This window comes from Triticum aestivum, chromosome 3B (assembly GCF_018294505.1).
Source record: "Triticum aestivum cultivar Chinese Spring chromosome 3B, IWGSC CS RefSeq v2.1, whole genome shotgun sequence".
NCBI classification, from domain to species: domain Eukaryota; kingdom Viridiplantae; phylum Streptophyta; class Magnoliopsida; order Poales; family Poaceae; genus Triticum; species Triticum aestivum.
The window spans coordinates 49,678,037-49,700,078 of record NC_057801.1 but is presented as its reverse complement, the minus strand read 5'-3'; the positions used below and the strand labels follow the sequence as shown (position 1 = coordinate 49,700,078).

Genomic DNA, 22,042 nt, shown 5'->3' with positions numbered 1-22,042 from the left:
ATGGGATCGCCGGTCACCGACCCCAACCTTCAGGGCCATTGTTTCCATGATCGAGTCTTCTGTCATCGGGTCACGCCTCCTCCCTTATGAGCAAGGCTACGGTGAGCAAGAAGCTACCCACGAACTCTTCGCCTCTCAATCCGCCCCGGCCAAAAACCCCGTAAAGGGCAAGGGGCTGAGGTATTACTTGGACAGCGACCCTAATAACGGCCAGTCGGAAACAACTAAGGAATTAGATCTTAAAATCATCTCAGCCGATCCGACACCGGTATGTCATTTACAAGATAAATACTTCGGAGCCTCGAGCCCATGGTCGAAGGGGATCAAATTTTCCCTCCCACCCACCCCCACATCGAATACTGACCGGATAATTCAGGCCCATCTGATGTCTGGGATTTAGCCTACGTGCAACTGCTACCTGATGAATCAATCAGGAAATTCTAGTCCAGGTTCCCGTCCATTAAGAACAACGTACCGAACTACCAGGATTTAGATACCATAACAGCTTTTCAGCATGGATGCAAGGATAAAGGCATCTCGAATGCCCTTACCCGCCATTGCATCCAAATGTTCTCTGGGCTATCTAATCTGGTATCAAAATTCTACACAATTGAAGATGCCTAGTTGGCCAGGGAAAACAAACTTGATCTGTGGTAAAAACATGAAGTGTGATAGGCTTACACTCCGACGCAAACATTGCACACAACCATCATCGATCGATCGACCTCGGAAAAAGAGGAAGCCGGCCGCAGGATCCAAGACTACGCTTGACGGTCTGCTAGATAAGCCATGCCCTATCCACTCCGTTCTACTAATTAAATACCAGCCCAACCCACAATCTTTGCGACTGTTGGGTGGTAAGGCAAGTAGCTAAGAGGGGCGAAGCCCTCCTTGCTGGCAGGAACTAGTATGCAGAAGAATCCTCGGATGAGGATGAGGTCCTTATGATCTATAAAATCTTCACGTCAAAAACCCATAGGAAGCGGGCTCTCAGAGAAATTGGCTCCATCCAACACGTAGCAACCCGGGGCATGTGGATAGACACACCAATTACCTTCGATAACAAAGATCATCCAAGGAGCACCCTACGAAGATGCCCAGCCACCCTGGTCCTCGACCCAATCGTTATCGTTTATTGGCTTCGAAAGTTGCTAATGGATGGAGGCAGCAGCCTAAACCTCATATACGAAGATACTCTAGAAAAGATGCAAACCGATAAACGCATCGAACAAAGCCAAACCACCTTTAAAGGAATAATACCGCGACGAGAGGCACGGTGCAGTGGAAAAATCATCTTACACGTGGTTTTGGAAAACCAAGAACTATCGATCTGAGGAAGTGGCATTCCATGTCATCCCCTTCAAAAGCGGCTATCAAGCCCTTCTGGGACGTGATGCCTTCTCAAAGTTTCAAGCAATTCCGCATTACGGCTACATGAAGCTCAAAATACCGGGTCCAAACGAGATAATTACCATCTCAAGCAACCCCTACAAAGCACTTAAAGCCAAAAATAAAACGGCATCGCTCGCCCTTGAATCACTATCTGAGGCCCTCGCAGCCGAAGAGTTGACATCATTGAGAACTATGGTCGATCGGGATGATATCATCCTTGACAAGAGTCCGAAGTCGACCTCATTCAAGTCGGCCGATGACATAGTAAAATTTCAAGTACACCCCACCGACCCAAATTAAACAGCATCGAGTGGGGCATAGCTTGAACCAGAAATTGATGAGGTTCTACACAACTTCCTTAGAGAAAATTGGGATATATTCACCTGGCACCCCTCGAATATGCCAGGGATCCCCGAAGACTTGCCGAACACAGCATGAACATCCTGAAAGGCTATAAGCCGGTCAAGCAAGGACTTCTTTGATTCTCTGAACCCAAGCATCAAGCAATAGGCGAAGAATTGGCTAAACTTCTTGAGGCCGAATTCATCAAAGACATTAAACACCCGACTGGCTCACTAATCTTATGATGGTACCCAAGAAGGACAAGTCCTGGTGCCTTTGCATCGATGTCAAATACCTTAACAGGGCTTGCCCTACGGACCCTTTCCCCATACCATGCATTGACCAGATCATGGATGCCACAACAAGGCATGACTCATTGTGTTTTCTATACGCCTACTCGGCATACCACCAGATAAAGATGAAGGAATCCGAACAGGCTGCAACCACATTCATGATGCCCTACGGGCTCTTTTCCTTTAACACAATGCCTTTCAGAGTGAAAAACACTAGCACAACGTACCAGCGTATGATCCAAACATGTTTGTAAAAACACATCAGAAAAACCGTAGAGGCTTATATCGGCGATGTGGTTGTCAAAACCAAACATGCCGGACAACTGGTCGACAACCTTCACGAAACATCCACTAGTCTACGGGAGTACCAAATTAAGCTCAACCCCCAAAAATGCGTCTTTGGTGTGCTGGCGGGTAAACTCCTCGGCTTCATTGTGTCCAGCCGAGGAATTGAAGCCAACACATCCAAAATTCGAGCTTTGGCCTGACTAGAGAGGTGCCAACCGAGCTCAAACACGTCCAAAAATTGGCAGGCTGTGTGGCCACTTCATCTCAAAGCTCGAGAGAAAAGCCCTACCCCTTTTTAGATTGCTGAAACAAACCAAGAATTTTAAGTGGATCACTGAGGCAGCGATCGCCCCGGAAGATAATTAAAGCCCTCCTCGCCACAAATCCCATTTTAACGACACCAGACACATGTGAGCCGTTGATACTATACATCTCAGCCACTAACCAGATAGTCAACGCGGTTCTCATGGTCGAACGAGAAATGGAGGGCCATAAGCTTCAGGTTGAAAAGCCCGTGTACTATGTCTCCGAAGTCCTAACTCCGTGTAAAACACGATATCCACATTATGAGAAGATAGCCTATACTTTCAACTACTAAAATTATCCATTTTAGCCACTATATCCACCGCAAGCCACAACCATATCATGTTCGTATTTCATCTACAGAGATGGAGATAGCGGCGGCTGCAAAGGGATAACTTGATGGATGAGCAACGCCTTCCACCAAAGGGTTTTCTTCTCCTTATACGGTCGTCTCGATCATGAAATAGGGTTTCAGGGCCAATGCGTTGCGATTTGACTCTGGATCACTAGTAGAAAATAGGGCTTTGGTCCTAGCCAGATTAGAGCTTTAGACTCGGTCGAGTTACGAACCGGGACTAATGGGTGCATCAGTCCCGGTTCGAGCGGCCAGGGCGTCGGCCGGGCCTCGGCAGGCACTAGTCCCGGTTCGTCTAACCCCTTTCGTCCCGGTTCCAGACACGAACCGGGACTAAAGGTCTTCGCTCCTAGCGCAGCTCCTTTAGTCCTAGTTGGTGGCTGGAACTGGGACTAAAGGTCAGTCTTTTGTCCCGGTTCTAGCCACCAACCGGGACTAAAGACATTAGTTGTCAATTAGCACATTTCTGGGTAGTGGCCATTGTTTAGGGGATCGATCTCGGGCCATATGCTCTGGGTTGAATCATAGCAGAGAAAGCGGTCGTTGCCTACTCTACAACTATTATTTCAAGCTCAATGACCCACTATTCTTTGCCAAGATTTTCCGGTGATGCTTCTGGAGGGGAGACATGTGTTCAACCATATTCGAGAGGGATTGATGGTGTATGATGATTACTTCAAATGCAAGTCTGATGCCCTTGGAAAGGTTGGCTTATCCTCTTATCAAAAATGTACTACAACTGTTCAGATGATTGCATATGGAATTCCCGGTGATCTTTTTGCGGATGATGGTATCTATCATAAGGGGTCAACTATTGTGAACACAATCTTTGCTCCCATAGGAGAGAAGAGGGCTAGGTTTTCCCAAAAAACAAGAGAGTGCTTGGAAAAATGTGGAGCGTGCTTTTCGTGTGCTCTAATCATGCTGGGCTATTGTTCAGCACCCTGCTAGAACATGAGGCACTAGGAGGATGTAGGAGGTGATGGTTGCTTATGTGATCATGCATAACATGGTCGTAGAGGGGGGGGCTACGAGAAGTCGTCTAGGGACAACATGAAGACCGTTTTGATGAGACCGCTATTATTCATTGTGCCAGGTCCTGAATGTTAATAGTGAGAGAAAATAAGCTCATTTCGAGAGGGCAACCTCGAGCATGTTAAAGCCACTGTAGTAGATTCGACATTGCATGCGTATGAGTGAGAGCATCTCCAACCGCAATACCCATATTTTTCTACCCAAACCAATGATGGTTAGAGGAGAGAGAAGGTTTTGGTAGCCAAAAAATATATATTATCCTTTTGCAGCTTACCCTAAGCTAAATACCCATATTTCGAGCTTCAACTTCTCCAAATGAATGAATATGTCAATTTTGGCTCATATTCGTGGGAACTTGCAATTCAATGTAAAATTACTATTTCAACTACTATAATCACTATACTTTCAACTACTAAAATTATCTATTTTAGCCACTATATCCACTGCAAGCCACAACCATATCATGTTCGTATTTCATCTACAGAGATGGAGATAGCGGCGGCTACAAAGGGATAACTTGATGGATGAACAACGCCTTCCACCAAAGGGTTTTCTTCTCCTTATACGGTCCTCTTGATCATGAAATAGGGTTTCAGGGCCAATGCATTGCGATTTGACTCTGGATCACTAGTAGAAAATAGGGCTTTGGTCCTAGCCAGATTAGAGCTTTAGACTCGGTCGAGTTACGAACCGGGACTAATGGGTGCATCAGTCCCGGTTCGAGCGGCCAAGGCGTCGGCCGGGCCTCGGCAGGCACTAGTCCCGGTTCGTCTGACCCCTTTCGTCCCGGTTCCAGACACGAACCGGGACTAAAGGTCTTCGCTCCTGGCGCAGCTCCTTTAGTCCTAGTTGGTGGCTGGAACCGGGACTAAAGGTCAATCTTTTGTCCCGGTTCTAGCCGCCAACCGGACTAAAGACATTGGTCGTCAATTAGCACATTTCTGGGTAGTGGCCATTGTTTAGGGGATCGATCTCGGGCCATATGCTCTGGGTTGAATCACAACAGAGAAAGCGGTCGTTGCCTACTCTACAACGATTATTTCAAGCTCAATGACCCACTATTCTTTGCCAAGATTTTCCGGCGATGCTTCCGGAGGGGAGACATGTGTTCAACCGTGTTCGAGAGGGATTGACGGTGTATGATGATTACTTCAAATGCAAGTCTGATGCCCTTGGAAAGGTTGGCTTATCCTCTTGTCAAAAATGTACTACAATTGTTCAGATGATTGCATATGGAATTCCCGGTGATCTTGTGGATGAGTATCTCCGCATGAGTGAGTCCACATACCTTCAAGCATTCTACAGGTTCGGCAAAGTTGTGGTTGCAGTGTTTGACCCGGAGTACTTGAGAGAACCAAATGTTGTGGATACAACCAGGTTGTTAGCGATCAATGAGTCAAGAGGCTTTCCGGGAATGTCTGGAAGCATAGATTCTATGCATTGGGAGTGGAAGAATTGTCCATTTACTTGGCAGGGGCAAAATAAGGGACATGTTAAATCTTGCACGGTCATATGATGTTGTGGCATCACAAGATCTCTATATTTGGCACTCTTTTTTTTGGCATGGCATGTTTTCACAATGATATCAACGTGCTTCAGCGCTCTACGGTGTTCGCAAGGCTTTCAGAAGGCAACTCCCCAAAGGTCAACTTTGAGATCAATGGCCACCACACAACAAGAGATATTACCTAGCTAATGGTATCTATCCCCTTTTTGCGGATGATGGTATCTATCCTAAGGGGTCAACTATTGTGAAGTCAATCTTTGCTCCCATAGGAGAGAAGAGGGCTAGGTTTTCCCAAAAAAACAGGAGAGTGCTTGAAAAAAATGTGGAGCATGCTTTTGGTGTGCTCTAATCACGATGGGCTATTGTTCAGCACCCTGTTAAAACATGAAGCACTAGGAGGATGTAGGAGGTGATGGTTGCTTATGTGATCATGCATAACATGATCGTAGAGGATGAGCGTGATGACAACCTCTTTGACCAAGGGTGGGATTACCAGGGTGAAAACATTGAGCCTCAGTATAGAGCGGCAACATTTGCACAATTCACCAAATTTCGTCAAGAAATGTGTGATTGGACAACTCACATTCAATTTCAGAATGATTTGATTGAGCATATGTCGACTCACATAGGAAACCAATAGATATGTCTGCTCTTTTCTTTCAATGTATTTGCTACAATTTTAAATTCATTTGGTTGTAAACTATGATATTTTTATTTATTATGTTGTAAAAACCATGTGACTTATTTGTGTAATTATGTGCAACGTTTTATTTTTATTTGTTTATTTGATTTATATTCATAGAATGTCCAAATTCAGAAAAAAATGGCAAACAAAATGGTGAGGCGGGCCAAATGAGTCGGAAGGTCAGGCGCATTGCCCAGAAATGTGCGGCCAAGGGCAGACGCCGCCCCTACAGCAGATCCAAACGGGCAAAAAAGGAACAAATTCTGCTTCCGTTTATGTCGACACGTTGGAGTTGGCCTCACACAATTTTTACTGCTCACTCCCCATGAATACCAATGCGTATAATCATTATATCTCCTAATCCTTTATTTTAGTCCAAAATTTTCCAGATTACTATCTTTTTCCAGATTTAATGAAAGGCCAGTAAATGATACAAATTTCATTGATGTCATTCCCTTCCCAAGCACAACTTCCATCAAACAGCTTGCGTACCCCAATAGAGGATGGCCATTCTTCATCCAGCAATGAGAAAAAGGAAGATGCAAGGACTTGCAGCTATAGATCAAGTAACCATTCACTGGATTTCCTAGCATCATGATCTAGAGATTGACCAAGGTTTGCACCTACATAGATAAATTAAAAAAAAAAAGCAATCGCGTAGATATAGAAAGAAGCGTAATCTAGACGCGGCATTTCAGCACAAAGGTCTAGATGCTCCGAGTGTGAACAGTAAAATCATTTTAAATAGCCAAAAAAATGTTTTTTTTTTGTGGTGCAATATGGTCGAATGTGTGATGCATTTGAGGTTAGTTAGGAATATTACGGAAAGAAAATTTAGCTTTTACGTACGTGTATTGTTGGTACCAAATTTGATGGAGTTTGGACATTTTAGGAGTTCATGGCAAAAAGACAAATTTCAAGCCTGTGAAGAAGTTTTTTTAACAAAAACACTGTTCATAGCTGATTTTGTCTTTTTTGGCACGAGGTTCTCGAATGTTGTTTGCCCACGAATTTTTGCACACACCTGGTGCACTCAAGAATCTTGCATGGAGAAAAGTTTATTTTTTATATTTTATTTTGATTGTATTGTTCATCGGGTGTAAATGAACCCGGGCACCAAATTGAATTAACGGCTTAATCTTCACAATCTGCTTTCTCTTCGGTTCTTCTTTAATAGTATGTTGCATGTCTGGTCGCATGGATAGCCCAAGCCTGCTTCTTTTCCAGATGCGAACTCCCACTCGTCTTGCGAGTTGCGACTCTTCCTTTTTTTTTCTTGATTGGTGATATAGTGCCTGTTCGGCAGGCCTCCGCTCCGCAGCTCAGCTCCTGGAGCGGTTGGAGTAGCTGCGGAGTGCGCCGAACGCGTTGGCTTCGTGCCTCTCCCACAGCGGAGCGGGGCGGTTTGCATGCCACTTTTTTTTTCTCGAATACGCACGAGTGTGCGTATCATCTATTAAGAGAAGAAGGCATGCCACTTTTTGGAGTTGCAAAAGTGCCGCTCCGTGCGCTCCGCTGCTGGATGGAGCTGGGAGTTGGAAAGCGGGCAGTGGACGGCTGCCGAACAGGGCCGTAATATAATATTTATAGAAATACCATCTCAAGATACCCTAAAAAAAATCTGTTGCTGCACTGTTCTAGTGCCTACAAAACCGCAGCTAGACATTTCTGACTTGTAACAATGACGAGGTAATATTAATGTAGTGTTGTGGGCCAAACGACCTATCCTGACCACCGGGCCTCCAGTTCGGCTGCATCAAGCACCAGCAACGACAAGCCCGGTAGCCTTAGTAGTAGGTAAGCCAAATAGAGGAGACGATTTCGACTATATTGTATGAGGACTCTGAACTCTCCCTGTATCTCTCGACTACTCCTGAATCCCAAATGTCCCTCTCCAATCACTCTTCCCTTCTATCCTGGAGTGAGTAAGGGCGTTACATGTAGGTGGACGTTGGATTTATGGTATAGAAGCATGTGTGTGTACGCATGGTTAGATGCTCACGTGAGCTAATAAGTGCAGTCGCTAAGGAATGCAATTGTTGAAGCGCAAGAGCTTCCTGTGAGAAGGACTGTTGCAAACCTAAGTTTCACCAGGGAAGCTCTCGAAATTTCTGGCACGGCATCACGTCTGCATGACAACCTTGTCAAGTCCTCCGCGACGACGCACAACTTTGGCAAGTCCTCCGCAACGACAACAACCTTGGCAAGTCCTCCGCAATATCGTCGACAGAATGGCCACAAGGCCAGCTAGATTCATCTTCTTGAAAAATTTCATACTCGCTAGCCTACCCCAACTTGTTTGGGAATTGTTGTTCGAAAATTACCGACGAGGGATTAAAGGGGAATAGGAGCACAGCTTATAATGATGAAGTTGAGTGGAGCTGCAGGAAACAAGAATGAATAACAGACCAAGGGAGCAATTTGGTTTTAGTTTTCCCACCCTCACAAGGTGGAACAGACAAAAATGTGTTTTATGTGTGATAGGAGTTACCCATTCAGAACCAGATCACCAAGACCATTACAAATATCATGCAAGATAGAGATCTTACATTACAAATATCATGAAGACCATTACAAATAACAGACCTCATTAAGTCTTATACATAATTAGATAGAGATTTCACATCTGCCCAGACACCACAGATAGACAATACTCAGATATAGAGTGCCCTTAAATACAAAATGACAGCAGACAGATAGCTATTACCTTCATAGGTAGCTAAACGATAGGTAGGGAGATAGCTAGCTTTTAGCTTGATAGGCAGATAAACGATAGGTAGGGATTCTCGTTAGATCATTAACGCATGGCAAGGAGAGCACCGCCTGTCGTGCCAGTCATGAAAACAATTAAGGCAGCAGTCTCCCTCGTCCGCTTCCTGTTCAATAGCTTTGTGTTCTCGTCGAAAACCCGGCTGAGCAATGCAGAAATGTCAGAACAAATAAACAAATGCATGAATGAACAAATGACCAAAAATATATGGTTTTCTTACCGGATGTGTGGATCCGAAAGATCCAAGTCAAGACCTTTAGAGAGCTTGGGACCCTTGGCCTATCAAAGATGGCAGTGATTCCAAAAGAAAGTAATTAATTGGAATCATGATTGGACAAGCCTCAAAAACAAGTACTCAAAAAAATAGTGAATGATTTGCGATGCTTTGTCCAAAACCAGATATGGTAATTAGAGCATGTTTGGATGGGTTAAAGAAGGTTCAAGATTTACACTAAATTGTACCAGGAAATGCAGCAGCCAACCTTCTTTTTTAGCTTTCATTCATTTATGTATGACCAGACTGGGCAAGGGTAGTGGTATATGTGGTCACCGCGCAGTTGCCCACTAAAAACTAGACTAGTTATAGTGGTCATCCCAGACTCCAACTGGAATTCGGCGGGCAAACAGAGGAACAAGTAGATTTGCTTCTGCAGCCCCTAAGGTGACCTATCAATTAATCCAGCTATGCCATCAGAGTCAAGACCTTTAGAGAGCTTGGGACCCTTGGCCTATCAAAGATGGCAGTGGTTCCAAAAGAAAGTAATCATGATTGGACAAAAACGCTACTGAGTACAAGATAGTGAACGATTGCAATGCTTTGTCCAAAAGAGCATGTTTGGATGGGTTAAAAAAGATTCAAGTTTTCCACAAAATTTTTACCAAGAAATACGGGCATGTGTCTAGACAACCTTCTTTTTTAGCTTCAATGTATGTATAACCACTGGGTAAGGGCAGCAACATATGTGGTGACCTGGCAGTTGCCCACTAAAAAGCTACTCCCTCCGTTCTAAATTACTCGTCGACGAGTAATTTGGAACGGAGGGATTAGAATAGTTATGGTGTTCATCCCAGACTCCAACTGGATCTCTACGTGCGGGCAAACAGAGGAATAAATAGATCTGCTTCTTCTGCAGCACCCCTGCCCTAAGGTAAGGCCACCTATCGATTCATCCATCTAGGCCATCCAAGTCGCAATCCATGCGGCAACGGGCGGCAAATTCATCATCCGAATCGAGAATCGTTCCAGGAACATGCGACAAGCTCGCGTGTCCCCATAAAAATCTAAAATTTCTACGATAAGGAACAAGGCGGCATGGCCTGCGAATCGATCCAAATCTCAATCCCTAAGATGACGTGCGATAAATTGGCGGATGGCCGGCAAAGATGAGGAATCGCTTAGCGCAGCATGGGATTTCGTCCGACTGGAGTCAAATCAAGGGACAGAGATTGCGCTAGGAGGGATGGGATGGGATGGGGAGCGAACCTGAGGACGGCAGACCGCCCAAGCCTGCTTGAGAGAGGCGACGGGGGCCTTCAGCTTCGCGGCAACGGTGCGCAGCGCCATAGCTACCAACAGCACCAGACCAGAAGATGGCTTCGACGAAGAGGAAGAGGAAGACGACGGCGGCTAGGGTTTCCTTCTGCTCGTCCAGGCCTCGGGATCCCCTTCTTAAACAACTGGACCGCCTCGGTCTCCAACGGGGCCCGCCAGATTGCTGGGCTGGGCTCGGCCTCGGCCTCTTCTCGTCTTGTCCAGATTCTTTTTTTTTTTGAATATCGTCTTGTCCAGGTTCTAATCTAACAACAAAACAAATACTAGTATTCTCCTCTTGTCCCACAGCTTCTAGGTCCACATAAAACATTCCTTTTTTTTTCTCAAAAATAAAATAAAACAAAACATTCCTTCTTTCCCTAAAAAAAACATAAAACATTACTTCAAAAAAAATACTCCCTCCATCCAAAAACACTAGATATATCCATCCATTCGAGAGACAAGTTTAGAACAAATCTTTTCGGACGGAGGGAGTAAAAATAAGAAACGTCCACAAAACACAAGTCTTGTTTTTTGGGGTTACCAAAGTTCCCTTGTCCACCCTATTTTTCCTCCTTCGTTTTGGTTTTTCATTTATTATCGGAGTTATTCTTCTTTTTTCTAAAAAAATAATAACACCAACTCAAATGGCTCACATCTTATTGAATTTAGCAAATAAATTCATGCTTTATTTACTATATAAGTCAATATGTATATTTTTTTTCGTTGCTGACGGCTGTTTGCATTGATTTGACTCATCACATGCAAATTTTCCACCTTCTCTTTGCACACGACGTACTCCTTGTTGCTTTTTTAAGGCCGGCCTTTTGATCAAGCTACATACATCAAGGGTGTCATTAACAACCAACTTTAATACAAAGTTGGGTCATCCATTTTGGAGTATGAGAGTGCAACTGGTCAGCTAATAAATCCGCTTAGGTGCTCGATCCAGTTCGGTGCGTCATGCCCATAAGGTACCCAACAAGAGACTAGTAGAATGCCCGTGCGTTGCTATGGGCTATAATACATATAAATAAAGAAAACAATGATAAAGATTGTCTCTAAGACCGAAACTCATTTGTCTGTTGCTACCGGCTATAATATATATAAATGAAGGAAACAAATGATAAATGTTGTCTCCAAGGCCGAAACTCATTTATCCCTCATACGTCCGGACGTGTTCGGACACCGAAACTCATTTATCCCTCATACGTGCGGACGTGTTCGGACATCAAATGAGCACCCAACGGATTCTCCAAAATCCAACCGGCTGGACAGTCCGGATTGCCCCAAATCCAAACCATACGTGAAGAAATACGTGGTTGTTCGGACGGGAAACATTTTCTATGCTTTCTTTGACTCTTTTGTTTCTTTATATGGGAAATTATCCCGAACGACAAATGAATGGAGCAACACAAAAAACCCACCCTACAACGCATCTTCTCTTTTTGCTACCTGACCCATCCCTTCCCGCTCCGTTTCCCACCGTAGCAGGACATTTCATGCTGGAGCCCGCTCCTATTAAAATTGGATGACCTCCACCTCACCTTCACCATGGCGTCCTCTCCTTTTCACGGTACTTCCCCACGGACCGCCGAGGAGTCCCCCGCCAACCGCCCACTCTCCACCATGATCCTCTCTCCACGTGTTTGTGTCGATCCTCCGGCCTTTATCAAGGGGGAGGAGGCGTGCGCCAACCATGATGCCCCCGAGCCAAGAAGACAGATTCGATGTCTCCAGAGCCATTGCCATGGTCCGCTGTGTCCGTTATTAACCCTTGAAGCAACCAACCAATGCATTTACCTTTCTATCCTAACCAAACAAATTATACGACTTGATGACAAAAATATGAATCGCTCGATCATGCAATTTGCTACAAAGCCATCTCTAATGAAACATAAGTTGCCACGTTTTCTTGAGTAGGAAAATTATTTCGCTCAGACATAACTAAACAGACTAACCCCTACCCCCATCCACAACTGTCGCATAATATAAGTGGGAGGCATGCATGTGCCCTTGCCGCCTCAGCCTGCGTCGCGTGCTGGCTGCCGGCCAGAGCACCCACCCGATCCAGATCTGGCCAGGACACCCACAGCCGCCACCCGCGTAGGCACGCCCCACCACGCCCCCGATGAGCAGCCGCCCGCGCCGCCAACCCAGGACGCCACCATCGTGCCGCCCCGGCCGCCGCAACGCCGCACCGTCCTGTAGAAATGCGCGCCTCCGCTTCGAGTCGTCGTCCCGCACCGGCCCACCATGAGGAAGGGGAAGATGCCCCGCCGCCACCGACGCCGGCAAGAGAGGGGGAGGAGGAGGCGCGCTAGGGTTCGCCTTGCCCCTCGCGGGAGCAGACGAGAAGGTGCACCAAAATCACTTCCTTAGCTCGCAACCATCCTATATGAGCATTATAAGTCGTCATCTTGGAGTATTAACATGGAAGAATATAAAATTATGAAACAATGAATACTCACCCTGCAAATTGGTTGATTTAGTCCATCCCACTTTATGCATCACTTTGGATTCCCTGCAAACTTGCACACAATCGTCAGAGGAATTATTTTTTTTTGCAAACATGGTGAAAACAATGATACATGATTGTAACAATAATAACTTACGGAAAAAATTAGGTCCAAGTAGTGATCAATGGTCTCTTTCAACATATGTTGCTTGTCGCATGCCACTACGCGCCCTGCCATGTTGGAAGACTCGTGGTCCATGGGTCCATGTGCATCTTACATATGTCTTGAATTTTCTCGAGACTTCTGCTAATTGGATAAGCTTAAACTTGAGAGAATATTATATTAATATCTAGTTATCTGCACTGAACACACATATAGAACTTCTACGGTTGATCTAACAAACTCCATCAAGTTGTATGTTGTACCGGCTACAGATATCTCACAAATTCAGTGGAGTTACTTGCTGTAGGTTCTTCTCATTTATGTCAATACATGATTTCTCGCAAGCCACAGAGACCTCGCCGATAAATATAAATCACAAGGGAAATTATCTAGGCTTACTTGCACAATCAAATCATCCTCGGGCAAATAAAGCTGTAGTTGTTCATCTAAGGCTGCAGACCTTGTAGTTTGGAAGGTGGAAGCACCTAGAAAATAAGCATAACATATTCGAAACACCATTTTCTTTTCTAGCAGGTAACCGCACATCTCCACTACAGCAAAAGAAGATGGCATGCTAAAAAATCATTATTGATCACAAAAGGATGTATTTAACTAAAATGCCTAAGACCAAACAATACACCAAAATGTTAAATAGTAGGCATAATTGTTATTAGAGTAGTGCTAATCAGAAGGTAAAAATATTATGTTGATCATGCATACGTTAGGATATAATATAGTTTGGTTGAACCAAGATATAAAATGAAGAACATTTTCACTTATGCTATCATACTACCTTAAGTTTCCGTATTCACGCAAACTCGTGAATTACAGAATTGCTAGTTTCATTATCTGCACAGGAAAATAAAGAACCATTGACATATAATGTTTCATTGTCTCTTCTCTTTGTAAGACTAATTCCCAAATTCCAGCTGGTAGTAATTAAAACATTTTCCAAACCTTCAGAATACTCGCATATTTCCATCATGAACTCAGTATATGTGTCTAGAATTCCAGTTGCAAACTGACCAAAGGCCCTAGTAGCGCAAGTATGCAAATTGGTATCAAGGCGAACTTATACAGAAATGGTGCAGGCTAATTCTGTATAAAGAAACAGTTAGCTTCCACTGTTCAGTACAATAAATAAAGTATCACGTTCAAGACAAATCTGATAGAGTGTGAATAAATCGATAAGTAAATCAATAAGCTGCATACTCTAAAAGCTCAGAGATCTTTGATGTCGTAGAAGTTATTAATCTTCTACTCGTTTCAGAAATCCCTCTAAGCTAGTGTTACAAAAAGGGAAAATCAGAGCTAACGAAGGGCATTGTCATATTGCAGTGCTCCTCTCGAGATCCCCTTGCTCATAGTCAGTAAAAGGCTTACAACAATTGATCTTGGCTCCGCATTTACTTTACCTTGTCAATGTTGAGAAAAACAAGGATTGAGCTGCAGGTGGTTCTCACCTACTTTAGCAGCTTTGTACAGCTAAAGGCCTAAAGCTTATCATGGCGCAGTCAACAAACATAACTTGCAAGTATTATTTTACACTTAATCAGCAGATGTTTCTCAAACACAAAATGCAGGCAACTGTACAAGTAGGAACTAAAATTCGTGCAAGTAGTCAGAAGATTTCCAAAGCAAAATAAATAAAATGTAAATAAAGAATAGCTTATCTTCAGTACATGATTTCTCCTAAGAAGGCATGCGAGATGAACAAACTATGTAGCGCAATAAGGGGCCTGCTGAATTAACAACCTAACAATAACGAGCAGCATTGCGTGGACAGAGGAAGGGAACGGTGAGTCGACCAAATCAGTGAACTTATCACTGAAGCCCTGCTTCGCTAGTCGGTCGCGCATCCTTGGGATGGTAATCAGCGAGAGGTCGATGCAGGTGATGCCGCAGGTGACACCCTCCAGCAGATGCTCTTCCCAGAGTTGTGAAATTGCTGCACCCAATATTAACACAGCAACACGCAATAAACGCTGAAATTCAGGAACTTGCAGATCAGGTGTCCATCTCCTCTACCTTCTTCCTTGCTGCTTCCTTCTCCTCATCTGTTTGATCCCCATGAGGCTGACATGCGGCATATATGCTGCAATCGTGTGAAAAAATAGTCGTTTACAGTTAAATCAAATATCATATTAGATCAAATATGCTGACACGTGACATGTGGCATATATGCAAGTATTCATGTTAAATCAACATTCATGACCATATCAGATAACCCTTTCCTGCCAGCATTCCCAGATGCAGAGGTTGTTGAGGATTTATAGTAGTAAGATGATCATATGCTTCCTCAAACTACCTGATTATTAGAGGGTGGAACTTGGTTCCAAGTTGATGCATTAGTTGGGGCTGCGACGCAGATTTCTACCAACAATAAAAGATCCAAAGAAATGAAAGCATCTTCAGAAATCATAGATATCTTCAGTTTGTACAAAATAAAATCCTAGAAAGAAAAGCTTGAATCACAGTACCTTAGCCTTGGCGAGATCCAAATGCACATAAATGTAGTACAGAAAGTGATGTGTAATATCATTGTAGTTGTTTACAAGCCTGACAAGAATTCATATAAAGTAAGATTAAAATGCAGCTAACCAATGTCAAATGGGTCATAGGTCAGACCACCATTGACAATAACATAGTCACCATCCCTTGTATATAAACAAAAAAAGACAAAGATGTCAAGTTTATATTGCATAGGAAACCAACTATATTGTAAAGTTTATATTGTATCACAAAGTTACAGAGATGATTCGTTTGCATCATAAAGTCTCTGATGGCACCGTCATCTTCTTCAGTTCTGTCTGACACCTTGAAGAAGACTAAGATCACCCTAACTTGGTACTGCATCGGCGACACCAGCACCGGGTAGAGAGAGAGAGAGAGAGAGAGAGAGAGAGAGAGAGAGAGAGAGAGAGAGAGAGAGAGAGAGAGAGAGAGAGAGAGAGAGAGACGAGTAGACTGCGACCAGATCTCATTCCCTGCTGCCACTGGTCCCCATTCCCGTCCGCCACCGGCCAGCGTTCTCCGGATCCCCCGCTGCCATCACTTGCACACAGAGAAAGGAGAGGCCAGGGCATCCCGGGCAGAGAGATGAGAGGAGGCGCTGACCTACATAGCTCGCCCTCACCACTGTGTGTCGCCGCTCCAGAACGATTAGGAGAAGCTAGGGGAAATAATTTTGGTAGTGTGGGCTGATTTTCCAGGCGTTCGTTTTGGCAGGAAATCGGTAGGAAAGACCAAAGGCGGAGATGGGTTATGTTTGGAAAATATCGATGGAGTTCCTTCATTCGGAGGAACGAAACGAACGAAATCAAACCATACCATCACCGCCGCAAACTCCCCTTTAGGAGTACAGATAATAGTTAATATTCCATAACAAACTAAAAACCGGACATGGGAGGATGGGCATCTGTTCCTAGACAAATCGGTGGGAGTCAGGAATCGCTGCAAGGTTAAAAATAAAAAACAGAGGAGGTTAGGATCGATTGAGGTGGTGGAAACGACCTAGTAACTCCCCGGCTTTAATAACAGGCCATAAATTGGAAGGCAACCTTTTACAGGAAATATCACGTATATTTGTTTAAATGAATGATCATTAAATTCCATAAAATTTCTATCCTAAGAATATCTAACACATTAATCTTAAGAGCAACAGTAACTAAAGAACAACAAGTAGCTAGATGTCCTCAATGGTGACACAACAGTTGAGGTTGGGGATATGCAGCTTCATTTCTTCGAGAAGTCAAACAATCTGTACAACGACATGCATAAGCAAATAGGAATAATCTGAAATGGGAAGGATTATACTATTTTGTCTTGTTGAGTTCGCTTCCCAGTTAAATATGTTCCATTTCTTTTTATTACAAAATCAGAGCCCCTCCATTTAGTAAGAGGCTCAAATTAACGCTGATAGTCTAGACATGCTACACAGAAATCATGGAAGGGCCTAACACTGATAACATTACCATTGTATATCTAGTCATAGTATTCCAACTATCCCACCAAAAATAAAGGGAAGAAAATTAGAATAGACATAGGCTAGAAAAAAATGATTACCATGATCTTAAATAAGCAACCAATAGAGCAGTGTCGTTCCCACAAAGGCAAATGAGAGAGTACAACAAAACTGGAAGTACCAATCATCATATCGTGAAATGTGTTGTTTTCTTCATCAACGGATCTAACAAAAATGAATTGAGTTAGAAACCTGATCAGGTGCAAGCATGCAGTATAGAACAGTGGGTAAAAGAAAGGAATAAAATACAATATTGAATAATCTCCTCACTCATAAGGTGCTTTTGCAAGAAAGGAATTAAATTCAATATTGAACAATTGATCTCTTGTTTTCAGCTTGACTTGATTCTATTGCTAACTGCATTCCCAAAAAATAATGCCCGCGTTCTAAAATTTGAGTCATCTAGCAAAACGTAGTTCAGTTTATAAAGTTGTTGGTGCAGGCATCCCATGATGGTCATATTTTTGCAGAATTTAGTTAGAACCATCAAGTGAGCTTTAGTTAACTCACAAGCTTATGTGCATCTAGAACTTTAAGTTATACTCAAATCTACAAAGGTGAAAAAACATGCAAGAACTAAGAATAGATCATGTACTTCTAACAAAATCTCAAAACTGGCACATGAGGGGACATATCCCAATATTTAACGTAAGTCGGCATGAAGATGTCCCCAAGATACAAACTTCGTATAATTTATCATGAAAACTGTCCCTGGTAGAGAAAATTGTCCCTGGTAGAGTAAGTCCAAATTTTCATCAATCTTTATTATATCAAAAACTTTTGTTTTCTTCAATTAAATATGCATACCAGACCTCTCCAACAAGATGCACCTCTCCAGAATGCTTTATGAACCTGATAGATATAGGAAGCATGTAGCCATACCTATTCTTGCATGTGCATGTCGAGTTTGAAAAAAACAAGGTAGCAACATCTTTCCAATAGTTTGCTGAGTGCTAATCACCTTGCAGGCTGAAGAAACACCTCGGCCTCTTCTCGTCTTGTCCAGATTCTAACAACAAAACAAATAGTATTCTCCTCTTGTCCCACAGCTTCTAGGTCCACATAAAACATTCCTTCTTTCCCTAAAAAAACATAAAACATTCCTTCAAAAAATACTCCCTCCATCCAAAAAAACTAGATATATCCATCCATTTGAGAGACAAGTTTAGAACAAATTTTTTCGGACGGAGGGAGTAAAAATAAGGAAGGTCCACAAAACACAAATCTTGTTTTTTGGGGTTAACAAAGTTCCCGTGTCCACCCTATTTTTCCTCCTCCGTTTTGGTTTTTCATTTATTATTGGAGTTATTCTTCTTTTTTCTAAAAAAAATAACACCAACTCAAATGGCTCACATCTTATTGAATTTAGCAAATAAATTCATGCTTTATTTACTATATAAGTCAATATGTATATTTTTTTTCGTTGCTGACGGCTGTTTGCATTGATTTGACTCATCACATGCAAATTTTCCACCTTCTCTTTGCACACGACGTACTCCTTGTTGTTTTTTTAAGGCCGGCCTTGATCAAGCTACATACATCAAGGGTGTCATTAACAACTAACTTTAATACAAAGTTGGGTCATCCATTTTGGAATCAGAGGGAGTATGAGAGTGCAACTGGTCAGCTAATAAATCCGCTTAGGTGCTCGATCCAGTTCGGTGTGTCATGCCCATAAGGTACCCAACAAGAGATCCTACGGGAATTGCAAATCCAAGTGCAAGAGTTTGAAGCAAAATATTTAGGCCTCCCCACTCTGGACGGGCGGATGCATGAGGGTAAATTCCGGAATCTGCAGGAGAGACTAACTAAGCTATCTTGCTCTGGGAGGACACCTTGTCTCAAGATGGGAATGAAACGTTGATTAAGGCTACAGCTCATGCCTTTTGCACTAAAATAATGGGAGTGTTCAAGTTGCCTTATTCTGTTTGTGACACACTTAATGTGCTTGCTTCAGAACTTTTGGCGGGGACCTAAAAATGGCAAGAGGAAATCTCACTCGAAGTCATGGGACAAACTGATTGAGCCGAAGAGTCAAGGTGGCCTATGATCCCGTGACTTCCGGGTGTTTAACTGATATGTCCCCAAGATAATATTCAAGGAGAAACAAGCAACTAAGCTTGGGGATGCCCCGAGTGGCATCCCCTCTTTCTTCTAACGACCATTGGTATTTTACTTGGAACTATATTTTTATTCGTCACATATCATGAGTTTTTCTTGGAGCGTCTTGCATTATATGATTCTTTGATTGTTTTGCCTTCTATTTTGTCATAAGTATCCTTGCTGGACACACCTATTTGAGAGAGCCAAAATTATGCTATGATTTGTTAGAATTGCTCTTTATGCTTCACATAAATTTTTTGAGCTATGGAATTGCTCTAGTGCTTCACTTATATCTTTTTTAGCACGGTTTGCTTTAATATGTTTGAAGAAATACTCTCATGCTTCACTTAGATTTATTTGAGAGCTAGTAATTTTGAAGAAATTCTCTCATGCTTCAATTATATTATTTTGAGAGATGAAAATCCTTATGCTCATGTTCTTCACTTAAATTTGTTTGAACTTATCAAAGCAATTGCAATATATGAAACTAGTACCTGTCGGTGCAACAAATCATGGGTCTGTTGCCCAGACCGTGTATAGGCCTAAGGACAAGATTGCGGCACCCAAGATGAGACCAAGCACAAGAGATCAACTCTTTAAAGGATCAGAGCGCAGATCAAGAAGACCAAGTCGAACCAGAAGGGCAAGATGTCACTAAGGGAAAACCTCCCTGCCGGGCAGGCGAGCCTAGCAAGGACGAGGATTGCCCCGAAGAAAAGCCACCAGACCGCCCCGGCAGGCTTGTCGGGCGCGGCAAGGGCAAACTGCCCCGCCAAGGCTCCGTCGGACCACCTCACAGTGGCGCAAGTCATCGATCAGTGCGGTGTCAAACCCTTGAGTGACTAAGTGGCTGCTTCTCACCACGTGGCAGCCACTTCCTAAGAAAAACACCTCCGAATGACACCCGTCCTGAGGCGTGTCAAGTAAGCAGGCGCGAAGCTGGCACCTTGCCGGGCACACTGTGATGTCGCATTTAATGCGCTCTGACTGCCTGCAGAGTTAGATATGATAGCACTACTTTCTATCTAATTAGTACGTAAAGACCGATTTGCCACTGTGGTGACCCCTTGTTCTATAAAAGGAGGCCCGTGGCAACCGTAGAAAGGATTCGGACCCTCGACTACTCATACGCGCATAGTCGCTCTGGCCACGAGGCAACCTTGTCGGGCAAGAGCGCTGAATTTTTCCACCATAATCCACCATCAATCCACCAAAGCAGGAGTAGAGCGCCTCACGGCGGCCCGAACCTGGGTAAAATTGCCCATGTGATCTCTGCCATGTTGTGCTACGCTTCTTCGCTCTTTGCAATGTGCCCATCCCCCCGTCGAACCACAAAGGGGCTGATGTCCCCATAGGTGGGCGTGGTTTCCCACGACAGTCCCAAAGTGATAGATATTCAAGAAGGATATAATAAAAACTTTCATGAAGATCATTGGTCAAAATAAGCTTGATTCCTTCACTACAAAAAAAGACACATCCGTGACATTCTGATCCAAACGAATTTCTTTTCTATCCTGCTTATGACGATAATTGTGACAAAACCCGGTATCATCATAGATGTGGTGGGCTCCTACTTTTATGATAAAAAATTATGACAGAAAATGGGCTTTTCGTCCTGTGCGCGCCGGAGACGCAGCTGCATGACATTCTTTGGGCCGTCCATGACGGAAAAATCGTGGTAGAAGCGAGGGCGAGGAAAATATCGAGGAGTTCTCGATTACGGTGGGTGGTCGGGGCCGCTCTCCAAGTTTGTTGAGGCTTATAAATTAGTTACCACATATCTAGTTTAGAAGCCCAGTGAATAAGGAATGTGGCTTGGGAAAGGCTGGAGAGGAGGTGGCTTTTTTTAAGCCGTCAAAAGAACTAGCCCTAAGCTATCTTGCTCTGGGAGGACACCTTATCTCAAGATGGGAATGAAACGTTGATTAAGGCTGTAGCTCATGCCTTTTGCACTAAAATAATGGGAGTGTTCAAGTTGCCTTACTTTGTTTGTGATGACTTAATGTGCTTGCTTCAGAACTTTTGGTGTGGACCTAAAAAAGGCAAGAGGAAATCTCACTAGAAGTCATGGGACAAACTGATTGAGCCGAAGAGTCAAGGTGGCCTATGATCCCGTGACTTCTGGATGTTTAACTGATACGTCCATTTTGCATCATGTTTTCCTACTATTATTTATAGTGTTTTAATTTAATATAACAGTTTGTGGAGTAATTCTAATGTTTTTGTCTCATAATATACAAGGTTTACACAAAGAGGGAGATTACCGGCAGCTGGATTCTAGACCTGAAAAAGCTATGTCAGAGATACCTATTCTGCACATCTCCAAATGAGCTGAAATTTTACAGAGATTTATTTTGGAATATATAAAAATTATTGAAGAAAAGAAATACCAGAGGGGGCCATCCAAGTGCCCACTAGGCACCAGGGCGCGCCTGCCTCCCCTGATACGTCTTTAACATATCTATAATTTTTGCTTGTTCTATGTTGTTATATTATCATTTTGGATGTTTTACAATCATTTTATATCAAATTTATATCATATTTTGGGACTAATCTATTGACATAGTGCCTAGTGCCAGTTGCTGTTTTTTGCTTGTTTTTTTACTTTGCAAAATATCAGTACTTTGCTTGTTTTTTAAGGCCGACCTTGATTAGGCTACATACATCAAGGGTGTCATTAATAACTATGAGAGTGCAATTGGTTAGCTAATAATTAATGGTAAATTATTCGGTAGTCTATTATTTCATGTATACCTTTGTATCATTAGTAGCACTCTTCCTGCAAAAGACTTG

General features: G+C 43.3%; 2 long non-coding RNA genes across 2 annotated transcripts; both read right to left on the bottom strand.

The window, feature by feature from the left end:
- Positions 1-8,694: 8,694 nt before the first annotated feature.
- On the bottom strand, positions 8,695-10,708 carry LOC123068503 (uncharacterized). Its single transcript, XR_006431795.1, has 3 exons — positions 10,454-10,708; positions 9,191-9,249; positions 8,695-9,112 (listed from the first exon to the last, which is right to left on the bottom strand). It is a non-coding gene; the product is annotated as an uncharacterized lncRNA (long non-coding RNA).
- Positions 10,709-15,253: 4,545 nt separating this feature from the next.
- On the bottom strand, positions 15,254-17,132 carry LOC123064656 (uncharacterized). The gene is made up of 3 exons (XR_006430756.1): positions 17,097-17,132; positions 15,603-15,681; positions 15,254-15,495 (listed from the first exon to the last, which is right to left on the bottom strand). It is a non-coding gene; the product is annotated as an uncharacterized lncRNA (long non-coding RNA).
- Between the last annotated feature and the right edge of the window lie 4,910 nt (positions 17,133-22,042).